The sequence below is a fragment of the Bos indicus genome, chromosome 19, assembly GCF_029378745.1.
Source record: "Bos indicus isolate NIAB-ARS_2022 breed Sahiwal x Tharparkar chromosome 19, NIAB-ARS_B.indTharparkar_mat_pri_1.0, whole genome shotgun sequence".
In the NCBI taxonomy this organism is placed as follows: domain Eukaryota; kingdom Metazoa; phylum Chordata; class Mammalia; order Artiodactyla; family Bovidae; genus Bos; species Bos indicus.
In genome coordinates this window covers 43,097,420-43,120,756 of record NC_091778.1, presented here as the reverse complement: position 1 = coordinate 43,120,756, position 23,337 = coordinate 43,097,420, and the positions used below count along the sequence as shown (strand labels likewise).

At 54.5% G+C, this 23,337-nt stretch overlaps 1 protein-coding gene and 1 non-coding gene across 5 annotated transcripts in view; both read left to right on the top strand.

The window, feature by feature from the left end:
- Window positions 1–1,339: 1,339 nt before the first annotated feature.
- Window positions 1,340–23,337, top strand: part of LOC109574301 (keratin, type I cytoskeletal 42) — a 31,004-nt gene continuing 9,006 nt past the window's right edge. For 3 of the 4 annotated variants that reach the window (XM_070773470.1, XM_070773468.1, XM_070773467.1), the window contains exons 1-5: window positions 1,340–1,395; window positions 13,135–13,428; window positions 13,584–13,692; window positions 18,111–18,250; window positions 18,339–18,408. The gene's annotated coding sequence lies outside the window, so the exon portion shown is untranslated. Of the gene's footprint in view, window positions 1,396–13,134; window positions 13,429–13,583; window positions 13,693–18,110; window positions 18,251–18,338; window positions 18,409–21,625; window positions 22,519–23,337 lie in introns of those variants that run through there. The other variant, XM_070773466.1, reaches the window with a different exon arrangement.
- LOC139177810 (U6 spliceosomal RNA) lies at window positions 14,220–14,323 on the top strand. Its single transcript, XR_011562278.1, has one exon. It is a non-coding gene; the product is annotated as a U6 spliceosomal RNA (small nuclear RNA).

Genomic DNA, 23,337 nt, shown 5'->3' with positions numbered 1-23,337 from the left:
AAAATTTGAATTTCATCCACTTTTCATATGTTGTTCTTTTATTGAAAAAAAAAAAAAAGTCTGAAAAATGTAAAAAACCATTCTTAGCTCTTGGGCAGGGTGACCCCTGATCTAGGTAAAGTCCCAAACCAGTGCCTGGCATACAGTGGGTGCTCAGCAGCCCTGGGAGGACTTGGCAGGACACTCTCCTCCCGGTTTTGGTCCTGGGTCTCCTAAACCACTCGCAGAAGCGGTCGGTTAAGGGGATCCCTCTCCTCCCCTCCTCCCTGTGGCCCTGGCTGCATTTTCCCCACCTCCATGCCTCTACCTGGGCAGTTGCCTCCTTCTAATGAAATCTCTGTCTTTATCACCTTACAAGGCCCAATCTCATTGCTCTCTGTAAAAATTCAACTTTAATTGAGGTACTGAAGTATTCACCCATCTTAAGTGCAGAGTTAATGAGTTTTGATAAATGCATTTACCCAAGGGGCCACCACCCTATCAAGATAGAGAATATTTCCTTCACCCCCAAAAGCTTTCCTGGACACTTTCCTAGTCAACCTTGTATATTTTTTTAAATGTCTCCAGTTATCAAGCACTTGCAATGTGCCAGGCTTCAGGAACAAGTCCTGTCTCACTGAAGCCTCGGGAACCTGGTGGGGTGGTGGCAATTGTTCTATTTATTAGACCTCGTTACAGTGAGTGGGCTTTTCTTGGGGGCACACAGCTTCTCTAGGTGCTGTATATGGGCTTTTAGTTCCCTGACCAGGACTTGAACCTGGTCCCCTGCATTGGAAGTGTGGAGTCTTAACCACTGGACCACCAGGCAAGTCCCGTCAGTGGGCACCTTTCAGCTCAGGACCTTGAGCTCTGGGATGGGGAGACACGTGCTCACCGAAAGTCAGGTCAGGGCTGAGATTTGGTCCTGGCCTGCTGCTTCCTAACTGCTCTCCTGCCTGCGTTTCTCTGAGCCCTGCTTTGTGTTCCTGGGGGCAGCATGGCACACACTTCTATGCCACTGGCTGTTTGCAGTGTGTCTTGGGACCAGGAGCTTCAGCATCCCCTGGGAGCTGGCCAGAAATGCAGAGTCTCGGGCCACACCCAGAACTGCTGAGTTCCCCAGTCTCCAGGTGATTTCAAGGCTGAGAATCGCTGTCCCGAGGCCAGTTCTTGGTTGTGTTTGTGTCCTGGAAGGCAGGGGCTGAGCCCACCTCAGGGCCACCATACTGCAGTCCCCCATGACTCAGAGTTGAGTTAGGAGGTGAAGAGAAGAGCAGGAGACTGGAGCTTTGGGGTAAAGGTTTGGGGGTGGGGCTTGTGTATCCTAGGAGCTAGTGGGAAGACTGAGTCAGTGGTAGGGGTTGGTCTGTCCACTTGGAGTTTGGAGGTCTGGCTCTCCTGTTGGTCACTGTCCAGGTAGATACAGGGAGTCTAGTTCATTTGCATATTACTTGCATGTGATTATCTTGTCTCTGGTGCCTTTCGTCTTGCAGATTACACGGTGGAGGAGTGGGGGGCGGGGGTAGGTGGGGTTGGAGCAGGCTGGAATCTGGAGCAGTGGACAGGACACAGGGCCAGGATGCTGGGGAGGCCTTGGGCTGCAGACCCATGCCTAGCTCCTGTCTGAGGCACATCCTGGGAGCAGGTCTGGCATAAAGCACTGACCCTCTTTGGATCAGACAGGGTTGCCTGTGAGTTTCTCCAAGCTCTGGACACTTGCTGTGGGAGCAAGCCTGGGGGCCGGGCTGTTTCTCACCTCCCTGCCTTCATCCTCCCCCTCAAATTCCCCCAGGGCTGTTGCTCACCTCCTTACCTTCACCCCGCCTCCCCACCAGGTTCCCCCACTTTGAATGCCCGTTCCCATGCTCCGTCACAGTCCCACACATGTGTGTTCAGACAGCAGGATTCTCTCCAGCAGTGAGCAAGAAAACATAAAAGGAGCTGTATTATGAGCCCAATCATATGAAGTACAAAAGCAGTCCTATGAGTCTCTGCTGTTAGTAATGCTTACCCGGGGTGGGGGGTTAGTACTTGGAAGAGAGCATGGGATGGAGGGTGGGGGGCTCTGGGAGATGCTCAAATTGTTTTGTTATCTGGGTGCTGGTTATATAGGTGCTGGTTTCACTTTGTGAAAATTCACTGAGCTGCACAGAGATTGTACATGCATTTTTCTTTCTTTCATTTCTTTACTTTTTTTAATTTTTACTGATTTACTCAATATTTATTTTACATTTACCATGTAAGAAGTATGGCAATAATATAATTTAGAAAAGTTCACTTTTTGGACCAAGCATCTACACTATGTCTGTCCCTCAGATCATTTATATTAAAAATATGTCTAGAGTCTTCCCTGGAGGTTCAGGGGTTAAGACTTCACCTTCCAATGCAGAGGGTGTGGGTTCGATCCCTGGTCGAGGAACTAAGATCCCACATGCTCCATGGCCAAAAAACCAAAAGATAAAACAGAAGTGATATTGTAACAAATTCCACAAGGACTTAAAAAATGATCCACATTAAAAAAAAAGCCTTTAAAGAAAGTCTGTATTTTGGGATCTCTAGCATTCTAAATCCTCTAGCTTTGCTTTTTACATGTCTTTAAGAAAAGAAAATTTTCGTTGAGTTCTCTTTGCATTTTATATATTAACAAGGTAATTTTAATGTGCTATAATACCACATGGAGGGATTATTTTATGAACTGCTCTGTATGTGCATTTTTTCCCTGTACATTAAGTTGAAAAAGACCAGATTGAATGTCCAGAAGAATCCTGTGCATATTAGCCTAGGAATGCTCCTCTTCCCATTGGCAGCTGATAAGGCCCTGGCTGCTCCGTGGGGTTTTGGTTTCCACTCTCCCTGTGGGCTGGGGCTCCCTGACATCAGGCCCATGGCCATGCATCCGTGTCTCCTGGCCTGGGACCTGCACAGAGCAGGCGCTGAGCATCTCGGCATGAACTTGACTCCTCATCGTCCTTGGGGTGACCTCCGAGGCCCTAGGGCACCAGACAATGTGTGTGGGGTGTGTTTCTTCTTACTGCTGCCCCCCAAGAAGGCCAGCATTAACACACCTGGCTGTGGCCCAGGGTTAGAAGTGGGCTAAGGGTGGGGAGGGCAGAAAGTGCCACAAGGGAGAGAGGGGTCTCTGGTGTGGGGGGCCGCTGACATTCTGGTCCTCAGAACCCCACTTGCTGCTGCTCCCACCAGCCGGGGTCGGCACCTCCTCCGGTCTGGTATGCTCACGCCTCGCCTTCAGGGTGTCCAGGCCCCTGCGGAACCCCCGTTTCAGGCACAGGGAGTCTCTGATTTCTCTGGACTTGGCAGTGTGCTCGGGCCACTCTGAACCTGCCCAGCGCTGCCTCTGACTCACCCCTGCTCTCCCCACCCTGCAAGTCAGCCCTCCCAGTGGGGCCCAAGTTACAGGTTCCTGCAGGCTGCCATAGAGCCCCCTCCCTACTGCCTGGGACTTGTCATTGAGGAAACCTGGGCAGTGGTCTGGCCTCTCTGGCTTCAGTTTCCCTTGTCTATAGGTGGGAGAACAATTCTGCAGCTCTGAGGTCTGAAGAGTATGGGACGCCTTGGGACCCAGCAGGGCAGGGTGCCAAGGCCAGCTCGGGGGTGGTTAGTGAGGGGCACAGCTCCTCCCCCTCAGGGGCATGGGGTCTGTGTGGTGGGGGAGGTGAGTGGTGGGAAGGTCTGTGCTGCTGTTCCTGGGAGGTGGCTGGGGGTGCCAGGGTGAGCTTGGGAGAGTCAGGGGCCTGGGTTTGGCCCAACTTGATCCTTGTCTGCAGGCCCATTCCCTCTCTGGGCCTCAGTGGACTCCTTGGTCAAGGAGGCCATTGGGTTCTATTGTCCTTCAGGCCCCTGGAACTCTCTCACATCCATGCTGTGTTTGATCTGCCCAGAATGTTATTTTGGAATAGTTTCTACATTTAAAAGATCGGGAGGCCTTTCAGTCAAATCCTAAGTTCCAGCTTCCTAAGTGGGCAGATGTCTGGCTTCTTTGGGATTCTTTGTGTCAGGAGCAAAGCAGAGCAGCTGCTGCTGGGGGCCTCCACTCCCTGGGGCCCTAGCCCCCCGCACCGTCCACACCCCAGACCCTAGCCCTGGGGTGTCTGAGTGAGGCTCCCCCTCTAGCCTAGTGGGTATCCCTGCCCAGGACCCTCTGCCTCCAGCTAGGTCAGCCCTGTGTGTATGTCCCCCACTTCCCAGCAGCACTGCACCCAGCAGCTGGCACACTTGCATGAACAAGCCTCTTTTCTCTGTTTTGCAAACTTCAGGCTTTGGAGGACAGGTCTGGATTAGATGGGCATTAGCTCATGTGTTTATCCAAAGCAAAGGCCTAGGTTTTGGGATTTCCGGGGCAGGGGAGTGTCCAGAGCCTGGGTCAGGGCCCCCAGAAGGTGTCGGCTTGTGGGGACATGGGTCCTTCCCTCCTGGGGTCAGGTCCTTCCCCTCCCCCTGCGATGCCCCCCACTCTCAGTATCTCAGCCTGGTCACAAGCCCTTGGAGACCGGCTCCTCACCTGCCTGCTGGTCTCCTGGCCTCACTTTCACACCCTCACCTCCAAATGCCACACTCATTGTGTTCTTTTTGGCACGGCTGTCTATTCACGTCCTTAGGCCCCTTTCCCTCCCTCCCCATCCTCAGCTTCTCCTCCTGCTTCCCCCGAAACCTGCCCTGCCCTGGCCCTATGGGCTGTCCACGATGCCCACAGTCTCCTGCGCCAGGCTGTGGGGCCTCGGTCCAGCCTCCCAACCTCCAGCACAGAGCCAGGCACACAGTCATGCGCATCTGAGCATGGGTTTCAGGATTTCCAAAACCATGTGTCGTTCTGCTGCCCCGGAAATCCTGATGAGCACGTGGCCAGTGCTCAACCACGTTCTAATGGTCGAAGCTGCCCTTTGTCTGCGGGGCAGGGGCTGGGGAGGAGTCACCGAAGGTCAGGCCAGGATTCTTTGGGCTGTTGCTTGGCCATTGCTGGGAGAGGGAGAAAGGGTAGCCCCGGCCCTTGGACTAGAGGCCAGGGAGGCCCCCTCCCCTCTGACAGCGCTCCTGAGCACAGCCCTGGGCTTCTGTCCTCAGCCACCCGCTGGCACTCGGGGGTGCCAGCCCTGGGCCAGGCAGTGGCCTAAGCAGTTGTACAGGGAGCCCTGGGAAACAGGGCCTCCCAGCCAGCGGTGAGCCCCCTGCCCACAGCCCTGCTCCTGCACCCCTGGCTCAAGCCGGCTCAGCTCCTGGTGGGCAAACAGAGCGAGGGAGCCTTCTCAGGGACAACTCAGGCCCGTTTCTGACAGATGGGGAAACTGAGGTCCAAGAGAGGTGGTGACTTGACCCAGAGTCCTGAGACCCTCTCCCAGGGCTGGCCCGAGTGCTGGGTGGTACAGAGTCAGTCCTGGGCATCAGGACATGCCAGTGTCTGCGGTGCTGCTCCCATCTGAGCAGCAGGGGAGCCTGCCCTGCCCCCAGCTGGCTCCACCTGGCTGGCGTGTCCCAGAGCCAGCAGAAAGCTAGGGCGCGGGCAAGTCTGAATTGGCCCAGGTGGCTGCAAGTCCCAGCGGGCCCTCCCTGCCCGCAGGCGCTGGGAGCAGGGCCTGAGCTCCACACCCCAAATCCTCTGCCTTCCCTCCCCACCCACGCGTTCAGCCTGGGGCCCAAACATGGCATGGAGCCAGCCCAGCCTCCCTCCTTGGTAACCGAGGCACAACACCCAACAATAGAGACTCTTTGTCCTGCCAAGGCCGCACCCCAACCTGGGCCTGCATGCCTGGCTGGGGAGAAGCCTGTGGGGGGGAAGGTGGGAAGACAGGCAGGGGGAGGGGGCAGCAGGGCCCCTGAGCCTGGAGACCCTTCCCTCCCTTCTCAAGTTCAGGGGAGCCAGGGCTGTTGCCCAGCAGCCTTGGATGGTGTGGCCCCAGCCCCTTAGACTTGGTAGCAAGCAGAATGCGGAAACGGGCCAGGTGGATCACAGCAAAAAGTGTTATTGTTCAGTCACTAAGTCGGGTCTGACTCTTTGTGACCCCGTGGACTGCATGCAGTGCTCCAGGCTTCCCATGTCCTTCACCATCTCCCAGAGCTTGCTCAAACGCATGTCCATCGAGTCGGTGATGCCATCCAACTTTCTCATCCTCTGTCGTCCCCTTCTCCTCCTGCCTTCAATCTTTCGCAGCATCAGGGTCTTTTCCAGTGAATCAGCTCTTCCCATCAGGTGGCCAAAGTATTGGAGCTTTCAGCTTCAGCGTCAGTCCTTCCAATGAATATTCAGGACTGAGTTCCTTTAGGATTGACTGGTTTGATCTCTTTGCTGTCCAAGGGACTCTTAAGAGTGTGGGTCTGAGCAAGAAAGCCCTCCTGGGCCAGCTGGGCTGTGGGAAGGTTTCAGGGGGGTGGTTATGAGAAGGCCCTTCTGTCCTGGTAGGGAGGAGGGCAGCAGGGCGTCTTTCTTGGCAGGGGATGGATGGGAAGTTCACCAGCCCCCAAGGCTGGGGCAGGGGGCACTGGGAGGCTGTTCTAGCATCGTGTTTGGGGGCGACTGGGTGAGCAGAGGGGATCAGGACCTAGGAAGTTGGGTGGTACTGAAGAGGGAAGGACAGCTTTTCTGGACTTCACTGGCTTTTGGTTTCCATGGCCCAGGGCTTGGGACTGTGGGCTGATAGAGGCAGACAGGGTGTCCGCCCCGGGGAGCCCCCAGTTAGGGGAGAAACAAGGCCCCAGCCCTTGAGGGCGCCTGGTCTGAGACGGGGGGCCCAGCTTCTGTTCTGGGGAATTTGGGAACATCCATGTTGGGTGACAGAGAATGGATGGAGTCTCTCAGCTCGAAGCATGGACCTCACGAGGCCTCCTTGGTAAATGCCTCTGACACTCAGGGAGTGATGGAATCTGGGGCTCTTCTTGCTTCCCCTCCCTGGGTTGGGGCACCTTCCCAGAGCTGGTGAGCCCTTCCCCTGGTTACCAGGCCTGGTCAAAGTTGTGCTTAATTGAAACTGCTTTTCCAATGCCTGCAGGTTGAGCAGAAGCTTCTCCCCCCACCTCTGCCCGGCCCTGTGGGGGAGTAACCAGCCCTGGCCCCCTTCTGTGGACGTGGAGACTGAGGCTCAGTGACACGAGGGGGCCATGCTAGAGGGCTTGGGTCCTACGGGCCAGACTGTTGTTTTTAGAGTGCCCAGCTCTCGGACATCTTGGGGGAATCTGGTGTGGGCAGACCACGGGCAGAGCCGGGAGGGGAAGTCCCACGGTATCCCTGCTGTCCCCCTCGTCCCGAGGCCCAGTGGGTGCTGTCCCAGCTCTCCACCCCTCTCTCAGGCCCTGTCCCTTGCTTCAGTCCCCGGTGGGCCAGGGGAGGGAAGGGTGGGGCCGGAGAGCCTGGTTCCTGCTGAGACTGTATCTTCCCGGCCCACGGCCCACCCAGGCTTAGTCAGGGCCGGGCGGGAGCCAGGGGGGTGGCAGGTTTCCCAGGGCCAGCCCGGGCGGTGTCCACATTCCTCACAAGCAGGGTGCGTCGGGGTTTGGCCAAGCCAGGTGTTCTGGGCCCTGCCCCGGCCCCCGCCTGCCAGCTCAGCGCTGCGGCCTTGGCCTTGTATGGACCCTGCCTGGCAGCCGCCTAGAATGGGGCGTGGGAACTGCTTGCCTTGCATATCCCTGCTGGGAGGGGTGCAGGCTGGCTTGGGGGAAGCCTGCTGGAGCCCCAGCCCCCACCATGGCCTTGGCAGCTGGGGTGCCCACTGCTCGCCCCTCCTCACGCCCCCCTTGGCCTCTGCGCTTGGAGAGCTGGAGGCTGAGGCTCACACCGGTGTGTGGTTTGGGCCTTGGCTCTCTCATGGCTCAGCAAGCACTGGAGGGAAGAGCAAAGGGTGTTCTGACAGCTGGGGAGGTGGTGAGGGCCCCTTCAAGGCCAGGAGGCAGTGGGTGGGGGGGCACTTCCTGTTTGTAGCCCCCCAGTCTCTGGAGGAGGCCTTTGTCCTCACCAGCTTGGAGACCTGGGTGCCAGGTGGGGCCTGGGGCAGAGGCTCAGAGTGGGGCCCTGTGCCCATGGGGGCTGCCTCTGGGGCCTGCCAACAGCTTGCCACTTTCCCTGTTTCCTCCACAGCCTGGCTGGGCTCTCTGCATGACAGGGGGCTGAGAGGGATTCATGTGGGGGTCGGTCAAGGTCACTGTCTGTGAGATGCTCCCACAGTCCATTTCCTCTCTCTGGCTTCTCCTGTCACAGGAAGACAGAGCCCCCTATTCTATCGAGGCCCCTGGGCTCTTGGTGGGTGAACTGTGACCTTGAGACTGAGACCCGAGATGGGCTATCCTGGGACCCTACCCCTTCTGTGTGGGGGACCCTCCCCCCAAGCTCTGCAGCTTCCCATCAACCTCTGCGGGTCAGGCCTGGCTCCTGGCTGGGGCTGGCAGAGATAACCTTAAGTCTGGGATCTGGGGACCCTGACCGTAGTTGCCCCGTCTCCTTTGAGGGCGGCTGGTAGAGCTAGAGTTTCATGCACTCCGGCGAATGGCGGCCTGCCCGTCACCCAGTTCTGCGGCCTCAGCAGTTCCGTGGGGACTGGGCTGGCACCCTCCGTCATGTCCCTGCAGCAAGCAGGGCCGGGCTGTTTCCCGGGCAGGCCCGGTGTAGCTTGGGCTGCAGAAACCACTTCCCAGGCTTTGGTGGGAACCAACAGCTCTGGCCCTGGGCCCAGGGTGGGCGTGGGAATTCTGTCCTGCACGAAAGGCCGGGGAGGGTGACACCAGGGCTGTGGGAGGAGAGGCAGGGGACGAGATGAGATGTCAACCGTGCCCCCAGAGAGGCAGCAGGCTGAGTGCCAGGCCGCCAGGGGCTGGGCCGTGGGAGGGAGAGCAGGTGGGCGCATGCAGCCCCCTCCCTAGCTAGCCCATCGCCGAGCACCTCTCAGGACTCGCCTTTCCAGCTGCCTTCGGCTGAGCCCTAGGGCTGGCTTTCTGGGTGCCTCTATTCCTGGGGACCCTCTAGGGACTTCAGCTGCTTTTCTTCCTCCCCTGCCCAGGGCCTTGTGGCCGGAGGGCAGCACTTTGCCCCAGGGTAAGAATAGGGTGCTGTTTGCAGTGGAAAGAAGTACCTCAGTTCCTGGAAGCCACTCTGAGTCCTGGTGTCTTTGAGCTAAGGATGGTTCAGTGTATGAGTGTGTGCACATGTGTGCATGCATGTGTGTGCATGTGTTTGTATCGGGGGAGGCAGTTGTCCCAGTGGTGGTGGACTTGTGCACATTCAGACCAGGGTCCCTCTAGTTGGATTCTGAGCCCTGAAGGATTCTGGGAGTTGGCACTGAGAACTGGGCCCCAGCGCAGCCTGGGAAGTCATGGGAACAGGTGAGAACAGGTTGGGAGGGTGCGGCATCAGCTGGAATGTGCGGCCTGGAGTAGCCCCACCCTCCCTCATGCAGGAATGGGCATGAGCTGGGGAGCCGGGACCCCGTGCCTTCCCTGTGCTGTCCCCAGCTCTGCTCTGCTGGCCCCCAGCCTCTGTTCCCCCCATGGGGTGCCCCCACACCCCCCCACTCCAGGCTGCTTAGGAGAAGCTGAACTGCTCCTGAAGGTTCCTGGGTTTTTGGTTGGCGGGTTTGTTTCTGACCCTCTGACGGACAGACTTGTCACTCACGGGGGATGTGTTGTGATGACTTAGAAAAGCACAGTCTACCTGTGGAGGCTTCCCTGAGCCAGTGGATCGAGTTTCTTTTTCAAAAACTGTTTTGGCTGGGCCATACGGCACGTGGGATCTTGGTTCCCTGACCAGGGATTACACCCTCGCCCCCTGCATTGGAAGCTCGGAGTCTTAGCCACTGGGCCATCAGGGAAGTCCCTGGATGGGGTTTCTGCGCCGCTCTGCTGCTGGAATGGGGGCTGAGGGCGCCAGCCACTCCCGGAGCTTCTGGACATACTGTCAGCCTCTGTGGAGTGGCCTTGTCCTCGCCTGTCCTGCACGGCTGATCAGGACACCCTGTGGCCATGCTCCCCAGCAGGGCACATCGGCCTGTTCCTTGTGGGCCCCTGCCAGCGTCTCCAAGCTCAGCTCCCATCTCTGCCTCCCCAGCTGACTCCCTCCATCTAGGACATCTCACTTCCCTGAGGGTACGAGGCCCCCGTGTGTCCTGGCCTTTGCGTGTGCCAGTCATCTCCTGGGAAGGCCAATGTCTACCTATGACCCTCATGTAGACAAGTCCCTGCTCAGACCCCTCCCCTGGCTGTCCTGCCTCTTGGGCCGATGGGAGGCCCCTCTGAGGTGTGTCCACAGCCCCAGCTGCTCAGCCAGCCTGTGATGTCCAGTGTCTCCCTCGGGACAGAGTTCCCTGAGACCAGGGGAATACGCTGTCACATGTGGCCCCTGGCATGTCCCCAGGCCCTCTCTCACGGGGGTGAGGGGGTAGAGAGTGGATACTGAAGGGTGCAGGCAGCTTGGGGAAGTCCTCTGAGGCCCTCGGACTTGCAAAGGGCTGTCACCAAGCCCTGCTTCTGCTCCCTCCAGTCTGAGGGGAAACATCCCTCTACCACGTGACTGGGGCCTCCTGGGAAGATTCCAGAAATCTCTCTTGAGATCAAGGTGCAAGCTCCTGATCCCACCCAGGGTGGGGACTCAAGGTTAATGGGCAGTGTGCCTGGCAATGACTGCTTTATGTGAGTGGGTGAATACAGTACAAGCAGAGAGAGGCTGTGTGAGTGTGCACAAGTGTGAAAGCGTACATGAGTGTGTCCACAAGTGGGTAAAAATGTGAGCGTAAGTAGTGAATGTGAATCAGTGTGTGAGGCTGGGAGAGTCTGTATGTATGAGTGAGAGTGTGGATGTGAGTGAGTGTGCATGGGTGTGTTGGCATGAGGGTGTGTAAGTCTATGAGTGTGAATGCATGTGAGTCTGTGAATGTGCATGTGAGCTGATTAAAAGTGTGGGGTCTATGAATGTGTATATATTGTGTGTGAGTGTGTATGGATCTATGAGTGTGTGAGTTCATGTGCATCTGTGGATCATGAATGTGTGAGTCTAGAGGTGTGAGTGTGACTATGTGAAAGCTGTGGGTAATGTGTGAAGGTGGGAGCCTGGGTGTGTGTCTGTGGATGTGCCTGAGTGTGTAGGAGTTTACGAACATGTGTGAGCGTGTGACTCTGTGGTGTGAAGTTGTGTGAGTGGGAGAGTGAATATGTGGGAGAGTGTAAATGTGTGAGTGCATGAGCTTGTGACTATGTCAGTCTATGTGTGTCAGTCTGAGCCTGTGATACGGGTGTGTGAATGTGCGTGTGAACCGTGTGTGAGTGTGCAGTTTATCTCGGAGGATGGTGGCAGGGGATCTAGGGTGGTTGGTGGGAGAAGCTTGGCTCCTCTTGCCCAGGGTGGAGGTCAACCCCAGGGAACCCTCCCAGGAGTCTGGGGAAACCCCAAGAGCTGCCTGGCTCAAGTTTGCCTCCGAAGTTGACTCAGAGAGGGCAGGGCGTCTTCCCCTCTTCTAGAGAGAGCTCAGAGGCCAGTCTTTACTAAAAAGAAAAAAAAAATACTACCAAATAGATTCAAAATATAATCTATAAGACATAGGTAGGATTTAAAAATCAAAGCAAAAAAAAAAAAAAAAATTAAGGCAATAAACACCTGTGAATCCACCACCTGAGTTTAGAAACAGTGACGGCAGTCTCTCCGGTCCCACCTCGACCCGCACCGTGGATTTTGGGTTATTATTCCTTGGCTGGAGACACAGGCCTCTTCTCACCATCAAGTTTCTGGCAGGGCCAGAGCGGCTCAGTGCTGCCCCCTGGCGGCGAGGGACATCGGCCTCCCCCTGCTCCGCGCCGCCGCAGCCCGGGTTGGAGTCCCAGACAGGCCACCCTGCAGACCCCACGGAGGTACACACACTCGCTGTGTTCGCACGCGCAGGACCCGTCCAGGCACAGATGCACACACCAGGCACTCAAAGCTTTGCACGGGGTCAACCTATTGTGAACGGAGCAGGTGCCATATGCCGTGTGGGGCGCTTCAGCAGGAGCCAGCCCACAGCAGCTGCTGTCTCCAGGGAGCTAGAGGCAGGAAGTGGGTAGTCCCTTCTGAGGGGACAGTGCCCTGCTTCAGGGACCCTCTCACTTGGCTGGGGGAGTCTGGACAAGGAGTAACTTTGGGGTGAGCCATTTAATAGAACAACCTAAGGTGGAGGGATGTGAGAGTTGGACTGTGAATAAAGCTGAGCGCTGAAGAATTGATGTTTTTGAACTGTGGTGTTGGAGAAGACTCTTGAGAGTCCCTTGGACTGTAAGAAGATCCAACTAGTCCATTCTGAAGATCAGCCCTGGGATTTCTTTGGAAGAAATGATGCTAAAGCTGAAACTCCAGTACTTTGGCCACCTCATGCAAAGAGTTGACTCATTGGAAAAGACTCTGATGCTGGGAAGGATTGGGAGCAGGAGGAGAAGGGGACGACAGAGGATGAGATGGCTGGATGGTATCACTGACTTGATGGATGTGAGTCTGAGTAAACTCCAGGAGTTGGTGATGGACAGGGAGGCCTGGTGTGCTGCGATTCATGGGGTCGCAAAGAGTCGGACACGACTGAGCGACTGAACTGAACTGAACTGAAGGTGTAGGGAAGAGAGGAGAGCTTTGTGCCTGAGGCAGAGAAGGAATTTTTGGAGATGAAGAACTCAGGGACAGGCAGAGTGAAATGGACAGTTCAGCTTCAGCAAGGAATTTCGTGTCCACTGGCCTGGAAGGGATACAGTGGCCCAGCCTGGGCCCCTGGTTCTATGGGGTTCGTGGGACTAGAGGAGGAGGAGCTGAAGATGGTGAGGAGGGGCCAGGTCCCTGGAGAAGGCGCCGGGTGTGAAGTGCAGGTAGAGGATGTCTTGAGTTTCATGGTCTTTTCCGCAATTGCAGGTAGCAAGCACCTTTTGGGACTGTACGGCAGAGATGAGCGACCCAGGGTAGCCAGCAGAGGGCGCTCCTGCTATAGATTTGAGGCTCCAGTGGACGGGCTATTGAGCCTCGGGTTTAACCAGGATCGGATCATTCTTGGAAAGCGCCGGGGTCTGTAGTCCTAACGGAAGCATTCTGGCTTCCCTCTTAGGGGTACGGAGCAGAGGGGTGAGAAGAGACAACCACGTGAGGTGGGAGCCCCACAAGTCCCCAGCTCCCTGGCCAGGTGCTGTCTCGTCAGTGTTTACATCTCTTGTCTCCAGGTGGCGACCTTGGAATCAATCCAGAAAGGCAACTTGGTCTCCCAGCCTGCCCAGGAAGTCTTCCTTCAGGCCAGCCAGCTTTTCTAGAAGGTTCTCCAGGGAGTCAGTCCCAGGGCTCTGCCTCTGGAGTCTCTGCGCTTCCCTCACTTGCCTCTAGATGGAAGATTTCCTCACCTGGTGCCCAACAGGCTCCCCCTGCGGCCACATCCAGCAAACCTGTGGATGCTAGAATTCTCAGAACCAAATGCAGCCCTTATCTTCTGCCGCAAAGCGTGACAGGCTTGTGTGTGGCTGGTGAGTGGACACAGCCAGGTCCGGCTGGCTCAGACGAGGGGGCAACCCATCAGTCCCTTGGTGGTGGTGGTGCGCCTCCTTTCACCCCCTGGCATGTCCACTCAAGCAGAGGCACCTCGAGCTCAGGTCATTCACATATTCATTCATTTCTGCAGTTATCAAGCATCATTTGCTATGTCCGTTTTTGGGGACAGAGAGGAGGACACAGGGTCCCTGCCTGAGTCTAGAGGAGGAGACAGGAAATAGATGTGACCATGCAGGGTGGTAAGTACTCCGAGGAGAATTGTTTTCTTCCTCTGAGCCCTACTTTTCTGTCTGGCTTCTCTGACAGAGTCAGTGGCATCATTACCACCCATCTGCTCAACCCGAAAATGCAGTCATCTCCATGCCTCCCCCACTCAGCCCCATCTCCTTTTCAGCCACTGTGTCCCATCTCACCCTCCTCATCTCTCTCCCAGGCCATCCTTTCAGCCTGGGGGCCAGCCTTTGGCCCCCTTCCAGCTTTCACATCACCACCAAAGTGAGCCCTTCTTCAAACTCCCTGATGCCCAGACTCATACGAGAAAAATTTTAGCGAATGTGACCTAGGGGAAATCATTTGTTTGGGGAAAAAACACTGTAAACAAGGTTGGAAGAACAATGGCCAACTGAGAAAAGACATTTGTAACTCATGTAGGAAACGCCTTCTTCCCACGTTGACCAAAGCTCACACCAGTCAGCAAGGACAAGATCCCACAGTGGGGAAAAAGGTAAAGAGTAGCAACATCTAGCTCATAAAAAACAGGAAGGGAGCTCTCTTTGGCAGTGCTTATACTACAACTGGAATAATATGGAGAAGATCAGCATGGCTCCTGTGCAAGGATGCATGCAAATTCGTGAAGTGTTACATATTTTTTTTAAAAAAAATTATACAAATGAACTTATTTAGAAAACAGACTCACAAACTTTGAAAACAAACTTACAGTTGCCAAAGGGAATATGTGGTGGTAGGGGGAATAAAATAGGAATTTGGAATGAACATATACACACTACTATATATATGATAGAGCATCAAGAAGGACCTACTGTATAGGACTGGAAGCTCTACTCAATATTCTGTAATAACCTATATGGGAAAAGAATCTGAAAAAGAATGGATATGTGTATGTGTATAAATGGATCACTTTGCTGTACAACTGAAACTAACAGAACATTGTAAATCAACTATAGTCCAATATAAAATAAAAATTAAATAAAAAAACAAGAATAAAACAATTTAGGGAAGGATGTTCAGTCTCACTCAAGATTAAAGAAATGGAAATTGAAGCAACAGAGAGACCTTTTTCAACCATTGAAAGGACAAAACTTGAAAAATAGCAACAGACAAACTTCAAAGTTTGATGAGACCTAGTGCTGATGGACGTGGTGAGGGAAATATGCTCATTCATGGTTGGTGGAAGTGAAAATGTGTAGGACTTTTTAGGAAGACTTGGAGGTGAAGATCCATGATGTACAGGACACTGGGCCTGCTTGGGGCCTTTTTTAAACATTTCAAATTCAAATTTCAATTTCAAATATACATGAAAGTAGAGAGGATGGCAGAACAAAGTCCCATATGCCCATCAGTTCAGATCAGTCGCTCAGTCGTGTCCGACTCTTTGCGACCCCATGGAGTACAGCACGCCAGGCTTCCCTGTCCATCACCAGCTCCCTGAGCTTGCTCAAACTCATGTCCATCGAGTCAGTGATGCCATCCAACCATCTCATCCTCTGTCGTCCCCTTTTCCTCCCGCCTTCAATCTTTCCCAGCATCAGGGTCTTTTCCAATGAGTCAGTTCTTCCCATCAGGTGGCCAAAGTATTGGAGCTTTCAGCTTCAGCACCAGTCCTTCCAGTGAATTTTAAGGACTGAATATTCATATTCATAATATGCCCATCACTTAGCTTCAGTAATCGTCAACTTGCTGCCATTCCTTTTTTCTTTTTTCAATATTTTAAAATTGAAATATAATTGATTTATAATGTGTTCATTTTTGCTGTACAGCAAAGGATTCAGTTATACGTGTATATACATTCTTTTTAAAATACTCTTTTCCATTATGGTTTATCATAGGATTTTTTTTTTTTTTTTTGGCTGAACTGGGTCTTCCTTGCGGTTCATGGGCTTCTGTAGCTGCAGCACCCAGGCTTAGTTGCACTGTGACATGTGGAATGTTGGTTCCCCGATCAGGGATTGAACCCATGGTCCCTACGTTGGAAGGAGGATTCTTAACCACTGGCCTGCCAGAGAAGTTCCTATCGTAGGATATTGAATATAGTTCTCTCTGTTAGGCAGTAGGACTTTGTTTATCCAATCTGTATATACGAGCTTACATCTGTGAACCCCAACCTCCTTCTTCATCCCTCCCCTAACCCACTCCTGCTTGGCAAGCACCTGTCTATTTTCTGTGCCCACGAACATGCTGCCATTCTTGTTCCTTCTCTCTCCTCCATCACCTTTTGTTGGGCAGACTGGGGTATTTTAAAGCAAAGATATAATTTCATTCACCTTGAATGGAAATTTCGCAATAGCCATCAAAAGAAAAACATGGCTTTACCCCTTCATCCGATAATCCCACTGTTAAAATTCCCTTAAGGATATATTGGTAAAAGTTCACCAGGCTAGATGTTCAGGCAGGTTTATTATTATATCATTGTTCGTGAGAAGGAAAAAATTCCTGGATGCCTGAGCGGAGGTTGGGAGGGACAGGAGTGAATGAATTATAGCTCACGGTCACAATGGATTAAAGAGAGTGAGGTGGCTCTCCAGGAGATATTATTAACTGAAAGATTGTGGTATTATTAACTGGGAGATGGAGGCATTGAAGAGATCGATCATACCCCTTTGTATGATTAAAATCTCTATAAATTGACAAAAACAAAACGAAACGTCATAGCAACGCTTGGATGACTCTGTTGCTACAGAATCAAGTCCAAACTCTTGAGCACACCTTTCATGGTGGTCTCTCTTTCCAACCTTCGTTCTAGCCATTTCTCCCTCTAATAAGCCCTATGAGTTGGTCCACAGATTCCCAAAATGGGTTCCAAGGAACCCTACCTTCACCTGCTCCTCCTGGAAGGGGCTTCATGGGTGATTAGGTTTGCGAAATGCTGTCCTCTCCTTGGAGAGTCACAGCACACATTAGCTTGTTGAAGGCTCTGGGAAGTTCACAGTCAAACAAACAAAAACTGCTTGACCGGGATGTACATGCCTTGCTCTGGTCCCCCAGACTCTGGAGCATGGTTCTCAGCCCTGGCTTTCATCAGGGCTTCCCTGGTGGCTCAGCTGGTAAAAGAATCTGCCTGCAATGCAGGAGACCTGGGTTTGATCCCTGGCTTGGGAAGATCCCCTGGAGAAGGGAATGGCTACCCAGTCCAGTATTCTGGCCTGGAGATTTCCATGGACAGAGGAGGCTGGAGGGTATAGTCCTTGGGGTTGGAAAGAGTCAGACATGACTGAGAGATTTCACTTCACTTTACTTCACCAGCCCTGTGAGTAAAGGAGGAGAACCACTATGCTGTGGGGGCTCCTGCCCTTTTCTGAGCTTACATAGTCCCACCTCTCCTCTGCTAACCGCCCCCACCCCCAACCATGCTGAAAGGAGTGTCTTAGTTCAGCCCCAGGGCCTTTCCACCAGCTATTACCTTGGCCTGGAATGCCTTTGCCTGCATGTGCTGGCTCCTTCCTTAATTCAGTTTGCCTTTAAATGTCACCCGGGAGAGGCCTTCCTGCCCTGGCCCCCGGAAGCACTCAGTTTCCCTTTTCACGCTTCCACGGAGAACATCTCATTCTCTGGTTTGATTATTTTCCATCTTTCCCACTACAGTATCTGCTCCGTACAAGCAAAGACGACTTTTGTGTTCATCACCATATCCCCAGAGCCTAGGGATAGCTCAGCACACAGTAGATGCTCAACCAACAGTAGCCAATCAAATGTGTTTCCTTTGAGGTTTGCTTTCTTTGGCATTCCTGTTGCTCCCAGTGAACAGTGATCCAGCTGCGAGTCTCCTGGTCCCCACCCACCTCTGCTCGGATGTGTTCTCACCTCGTCTCCTTTGCCTGGCAAAGCCCTGCCCTGGCTTCGAAACCCGGCTTTGTGGTCCCTCCCCGTGAAACCATCAGCAGCAGCCTGGTCTGAATGAGTCGCTCCCTCCTGCTCCTCCCAGGTGCCTGAACATACACACCTTCATCACCGCACAATAACTCGGCCCCGGGATGGACCGCGTGTCCATTTCTTGCTCACCTGCCTGTGCTCGTTAAGGGCAGGGCTTAGCTGACTCAGTGCTGAGTTCTTGGCACCCAGCCCAGTGATGGCCCCACCATGGATGCGATGAATGGGTGCTGAGGAAAAGCCCAGCATCGGGCACTTACTGTCTGCATCCAGCAAGCCAGCATCGATTGGGCACTTCCTGTGCATAAAGTGCCAAGTTAGACCTTAGAGTGGGTTCAGAGATGAACAGAAAGCTGTCTTTTGGCTGTGCGTGCATGGTCAGTCGCTTCAGTTGTGTCTGACTCTTTGCGACCCTATGGACGGTAGCCTGCCAGGCTCCTCTGTCCATGGGATTCTCCAAGTGGGAATACTGGAGTAGGTTGCCACGCTCTTCTCAGGGGATCTTCTCCACTCAGGGACCGAACCCAAGTCTTCTGTGTCTCTTGCATTGCAGGCAGATTCTTTTACTGCTGAGCCACCGGGGAAGCCCTCATTTGGCTGTAACGGATTGTAATTCTAGAAGGGGAGCCGATCCACCTCCAAATAATAATTCTAACGTGAGTGACAGCGACTAGCACTCTGGCACTAAAAGAGGTGAGGGAGAGGGTATTATTTCCTATTGTTATTGGAAAAAAAGTACAGCTTTATTTTTTAAATGATTATTTATTTATTTTATTTTCAGCTGCACTGGTCTTGGTTGCCATGCCCGGGTTTTCTCTAGTTGTGGCGAGTAGGGGCTACTCTTCGTTGTGGTGCGTGGGCTTCTCATTCTGGTCCCTTCTCTTGTTGCGGAACGTGGGCTCTAGGGTGCCTGGGCTTCAGTGGTTGTGGCGCATGAACTTCGTTGCCCTGCGGCATGTAGAGTCCTCCTGGATCAGGGATCGAACCTGTGTCCCCTGCATTGGCAGGCAGATTCTCAACTGCTGGACCACCAGGGAAGTCCCAAATGACAACTTTAGGGGCTTAAAGCAACACTCACGTTATCTGACAGTTCTGGAAGTCTGAGGTCTGAAGTGCATCTTGCAAGGTTAAATCAAGCTGTCAGCAGGGCTGAGCCCCTTCTGGAGGCACTCAGGGAGAACTGTTCCTTGCCTTTTCTGCTTCTAGAGTCTGCTTACATTCCTTCGCTCATGGCTTCTTCTCTCTGCCCTCCGCTTCTGTTGTCACATCTCCTTCTCTGGCTCTGAGCTTTCTCCCTGCCCCCACCCCTATTTAAGGACTCTTCCCAGGTGGTGCTAGTGGTAAAGAACCCTCCTGCCAACGCAGGAGATGTAAGACACGCAGGTTCGATCCCTGGGTCAGGGAAGACACCCTGAAGTAGGAAATAGTAACCCACTCTGGTATTCTTGCCTGGGAAATCCCATGGACAGAGGGGCCTGGTGGGCTATGGTCCATGGGATCGCAAAGAGTTGGACATGACTGAAGTGACTTAGCACTCATGCACATGGCTATATTGGGCTCAACCAGAAAATCCAGAAAATTCCAGTTAAGGAATGCAAATTCCTTAACTTAATCACACCTGCAAAGTCTCTTTTGCCATATAAGGTACACAGTTCTGGAGGTTAGGACGGGGACATCTGCCTAGCAGAGGGAAGGGTTACCTCTTACCCTGGGAGCCTTCACCCAGCCAGCTTGGGAGTCGCTGATTCTTCCAAATCCCTAGTGTGCACAAGGCCTGAGGCCAGCCACTGTCTCATGTCAGCCTCACCAAGAGTTTGTCATGGAAACCAAGTAGCCTCATTTTGCAGGTGAAGCTGAGAGAAGGGTTGTGACTTGTCCACAGCAGAGTCTGCATCGATCCAGGCCCTTGGAGTTGGCCTCCTGAGTGAGCTCTTTCCATAAGGGGCAGAATAGTGATCATGGGGGTTGAGAAGATTAGGGGCTGTGATTCCTCTCCAACAAAACCTTACTGGAGAAAGTGAATCACACCTGAAATGTTGAACAACAAGCCCAGGGCCTGGGTTTTGAGGCAGAGGCAGGACCAGGGGGCTGTGAAGCTGCCAGCTTCGGGCAGGTTTTAATGGGGAGGAGCAGCTGGGGGCCTCGTGTGGGACAGAGTAGTCCACGGGGCCCAGGCCTCTGCACAGGTGTGCTTCTCCCCTTTCTTGTTGGTCAGTCATGTGGATCGTCTTGTGGTGGGCTGGGTGATCAGAGGAGGCCCAGTGGTAAAGAATCTGCCTGCCAAGGAACTAGAGGCAGGAGACACGAGTTCGATCCCTGGGTTGGGAAGATCCCCTGGAGGCGGGGAGGAGGAAATGGCAACCCACTTCAGTATTCTTGCTTGGAGAATCCCATGAACAGAGGAGCCTGGTGGGCTGTAGTTCATGGGGTTGCAAAGAGTCAGATATGACTGAGCGACTGAGGATGCACGCGGCATAGGTGATCGAAGAGCCAAGAGACCCCCTTCCCGCTGGTGGTGTTAGGTGGGAGGAAGGAGACGCCAAGCTCAGAGCATCACACGGGCGAGACGCAGTGCCCACCCCGAGCGAGGTCCCAGTCTGAGTGGGGAGACAGAATGTGTACCCTAGGAAACATCCACTCTGATGGGAGAGATGAAGCCTCTTTCTCAGGGAGCCTGGGCCACACATCCCCTGGAGGAAATCACTTGAGAGTGTTGGAGAGCAGAGACCAGTGAGGGTGAATTAATCCAGGAGCAACCAGGCTCGCAGGGCACGGAGAGTCGAGTGGGCAGGTGGGCCAGGGCCTGGGGGCCTGGGAGGCTGGGGTCTTGAGGGTGGGCAGTCTGGAGTTCCTTTGGGATTTCTGAGTTGGTTCTCACAGGTCCTCAGGTCCCCTTCAGCCTGAGGGCAAAGGGGAGAAGGGATGAGCCCCGGGCCTGAAAGGGGACACCCCTGACCTGTTGCCTTCTCATCCTCCCCGCTAGCTACCTCAGGCCAAAGAAGGGGAGGGGTGGATAGGGGAGAGAAAGGCGGGGCAGAGGGGAGAAGCTGAAGCTGGTCCTCTCAAGCTGGACTCTTCCAGCCTCAGAAGCAGCAAGGGTTCCCACCTGTGCCCCACTCTGGCTACCCTTCCTGGACCTCCTCCCCATCCATTCCTGCTGGTTTGGGGCCTCCCTTGCCCTGTCCTCCTGCTCTGGGCGCTGAGGCCTCTGGCCCTTGCTGGGACGGGACTCTGGACAGCTGATGTGTCTTTGCCTAGAAAGATGCGGTATCCCGGGTGTCCACCCAGGGAGCATGTTTCCTGGAAACCAGTTATGGGAGAACGGAGCACTTGGGGCTCTCTGGTATGTGTGGGGGCACTGGAGGAACCCCCTGCCTCTGACTCTCTTAATTGGATGCCTCCTGAGGGCCCAGATTGTTTGCATCTCCCATGGCTGCCAGGGAGGCAGAGGGTGGGGCCTTCTTTGGAACCAGACACAAATCATTAGAGGGTGGATCTGGGCAGGGCAGGCCTGGGGCCTCAGGAGAGAGGCTGAGGAAATAGGAGAAGAAGATTATCCTCTTCTCCAGAATAGGGGAAGAGGATTCCACCTGAGGGCAAGCACGCAGGGCGAGGGTGCACTTACTGGCCAGGGGGTGGAGGTGCTCGGGGTGAGGTAAGGGGTAGGGCATCCTTGGTGACCCTGTGTAGCCCATCCTGGGCGAGGTCCCCACAGGTGAGAGGGGCTCAGGGTCTTTGAGGAAGCAAGCTGACAGGCCCTGGTGGCCGGGCTCTGGGGGTAGGGCAAGGGCTTTGAGAACCCTTAAGGATTTGGGGTGTTCTCTTCATCAGTCAAGCCAAGGTCCCAGCTGGGATTCACCCCCACATCCTGGGCCTCTCACTTTCCCAACCTCACTCTTTCCTTGGAGGGAGGGTAGGTGGCCATGTAGTCCCTTTCTGGGTCCCTGTCTTCCACCCTAGTCACAGTCTAGGGTCCTCGTTCCTAACAACTCAGCGAACACTTACAGAGCACCTGCTGCATACATGCTGTGTTCTGGGTTCTGGGTGGGTGGGCACTGTCCTAGGAGGGTGACAGTTAATGCTTGGGGGCCCTGTAGGAGCCAAGGTCAGGTGGGCTGTTGTGGCAAGATGTTTGTCAACATCAATATGCATCTACTTTTATTTTTAGAATTTATTTTTGGTTGTGCTGGGTCTTCATTGCTGTGCTCAGGTTTTCTCTAGTTGTGGCAAGCAGGGGCGACTCTCTAGTTACGGTGCGTGGGCTTCTCATTGCGGTGGCTTCTCTTGTTGCAGAGCACAGGCTCTAGAGCTCGAGCTCAGAAGTTGTGTCGTGCTGGCTTAGTTGCCCCATGGGATGGAGTTGGACACAACTTAGCAACTGAACCACAACATCAATGTGGGAACTTAGTTCCCAGACCAGGGATCGAACCTGTGTCCCCTGCATTGGAAGGTGGACCACTGGACCACCAGTGAAGTCCTGATATGCATCTATTGAACATCAACTGCATACGGGGCCCCCCAGATCACCTTGCACCTTCCATCAACACCATAGGGTGAGTGTAGTCCCAGGGACCCTCCCCGCATACCCTGCTGCTGCTGCTGCTAAGTCGCTTCAGTCGTGTCCAATTCTGTGCGACCCCATAGACGGCAGCCCACCAGGCTCCCCCGTCCCTGGCATTCTCCAGGCAAGAACACTGGAGTGGGTTGCCATTTCCTTCTCCAGTGCATGAAAGTGAAAAGTGAAAGTGAAGTCGCTCAGTCGTGTCCGACCCTTAGCATGGACTGCAGTCTACTAGGCTCCTCCGTCCATGGGATTTTCAAGGCAAGAGTACTAGAGTGGGGTGCTATTGCCTTCTCCGGATACCCTAGTCCTGCTGAAGTCCGAGACAGGCCTGTTCTACTCATGCTGAGAACGCACGGGCTCTTCAGCAACCTTTGGAGATGAAACCCAGGGCCTGGAGGTTTGGTCAAGCCCGGGGCTGGCGTGGGGACCCTGGGGGGATTCAGCCGTCTGCCCGGGGTCTCTTCCGGCGGTCCCCTTCCTGCTGTGCTGGACTCCCAGCGGCCTCTGGGGCTGGATGCCTCCTCCTGTTCCCTTCCTCTTCCTCCTTTGGGCCAAGCTGACACCTGCGGGGGGTGTGGGCCTGGTGCTGCCCCTCCGGCTGTCAGGGGCCTCTCCCTGCTGGGGGTGGAGGACAGGCCCGGGCAGGAGGAGTCACGGCCGAGAGGACCTTGGCTCCTGCCAGGCCTTCCTTCCTTCCCTGGCACGGAGAGTGGGCACTGTTCGGGCCCTGGCTTCAGGCCCTGCCTACTGCCTGCTGGCTGCTCAGAAACCCTGGGCCTCGGCTTCCTCACAGCATCGTTGGGGAAATCCGGCAAGGGCTGTCCAGAGCCGTGAAGGAAGCATGTCTGGTCTTCTTAGGCCTTCCAAGGATGGCCACACTCTCCAGAGACCCAGGGAGACCTTCCTGGGGTCTGTCTCTGCCCCTCCATCTGGGGAGAGGAGCTGAGCTGGGCCTGTCCTTCCGCAAGTGAGGCCTTTCTGGGCTGAGGTGGGCACAGAAGTGGAGGGGGGCTCCAGAGGTGGCAGAGTCTCTAAAGACCAGAGGCACAGGGCCTGGGAGTCACTGGTGTGGGGAAACCTAGGCCCTGCCCTTGGCGCACAGCCTGATGTCAGCAGGGGAGAGGGTAGAGTGACGGGGTGATGGTGGGGCCTTGGTGATTTTCGAGAAAAGAAGGTTAGGAAACTCTCTGTCCCTTCAAACTGGGCTTCAAGACTA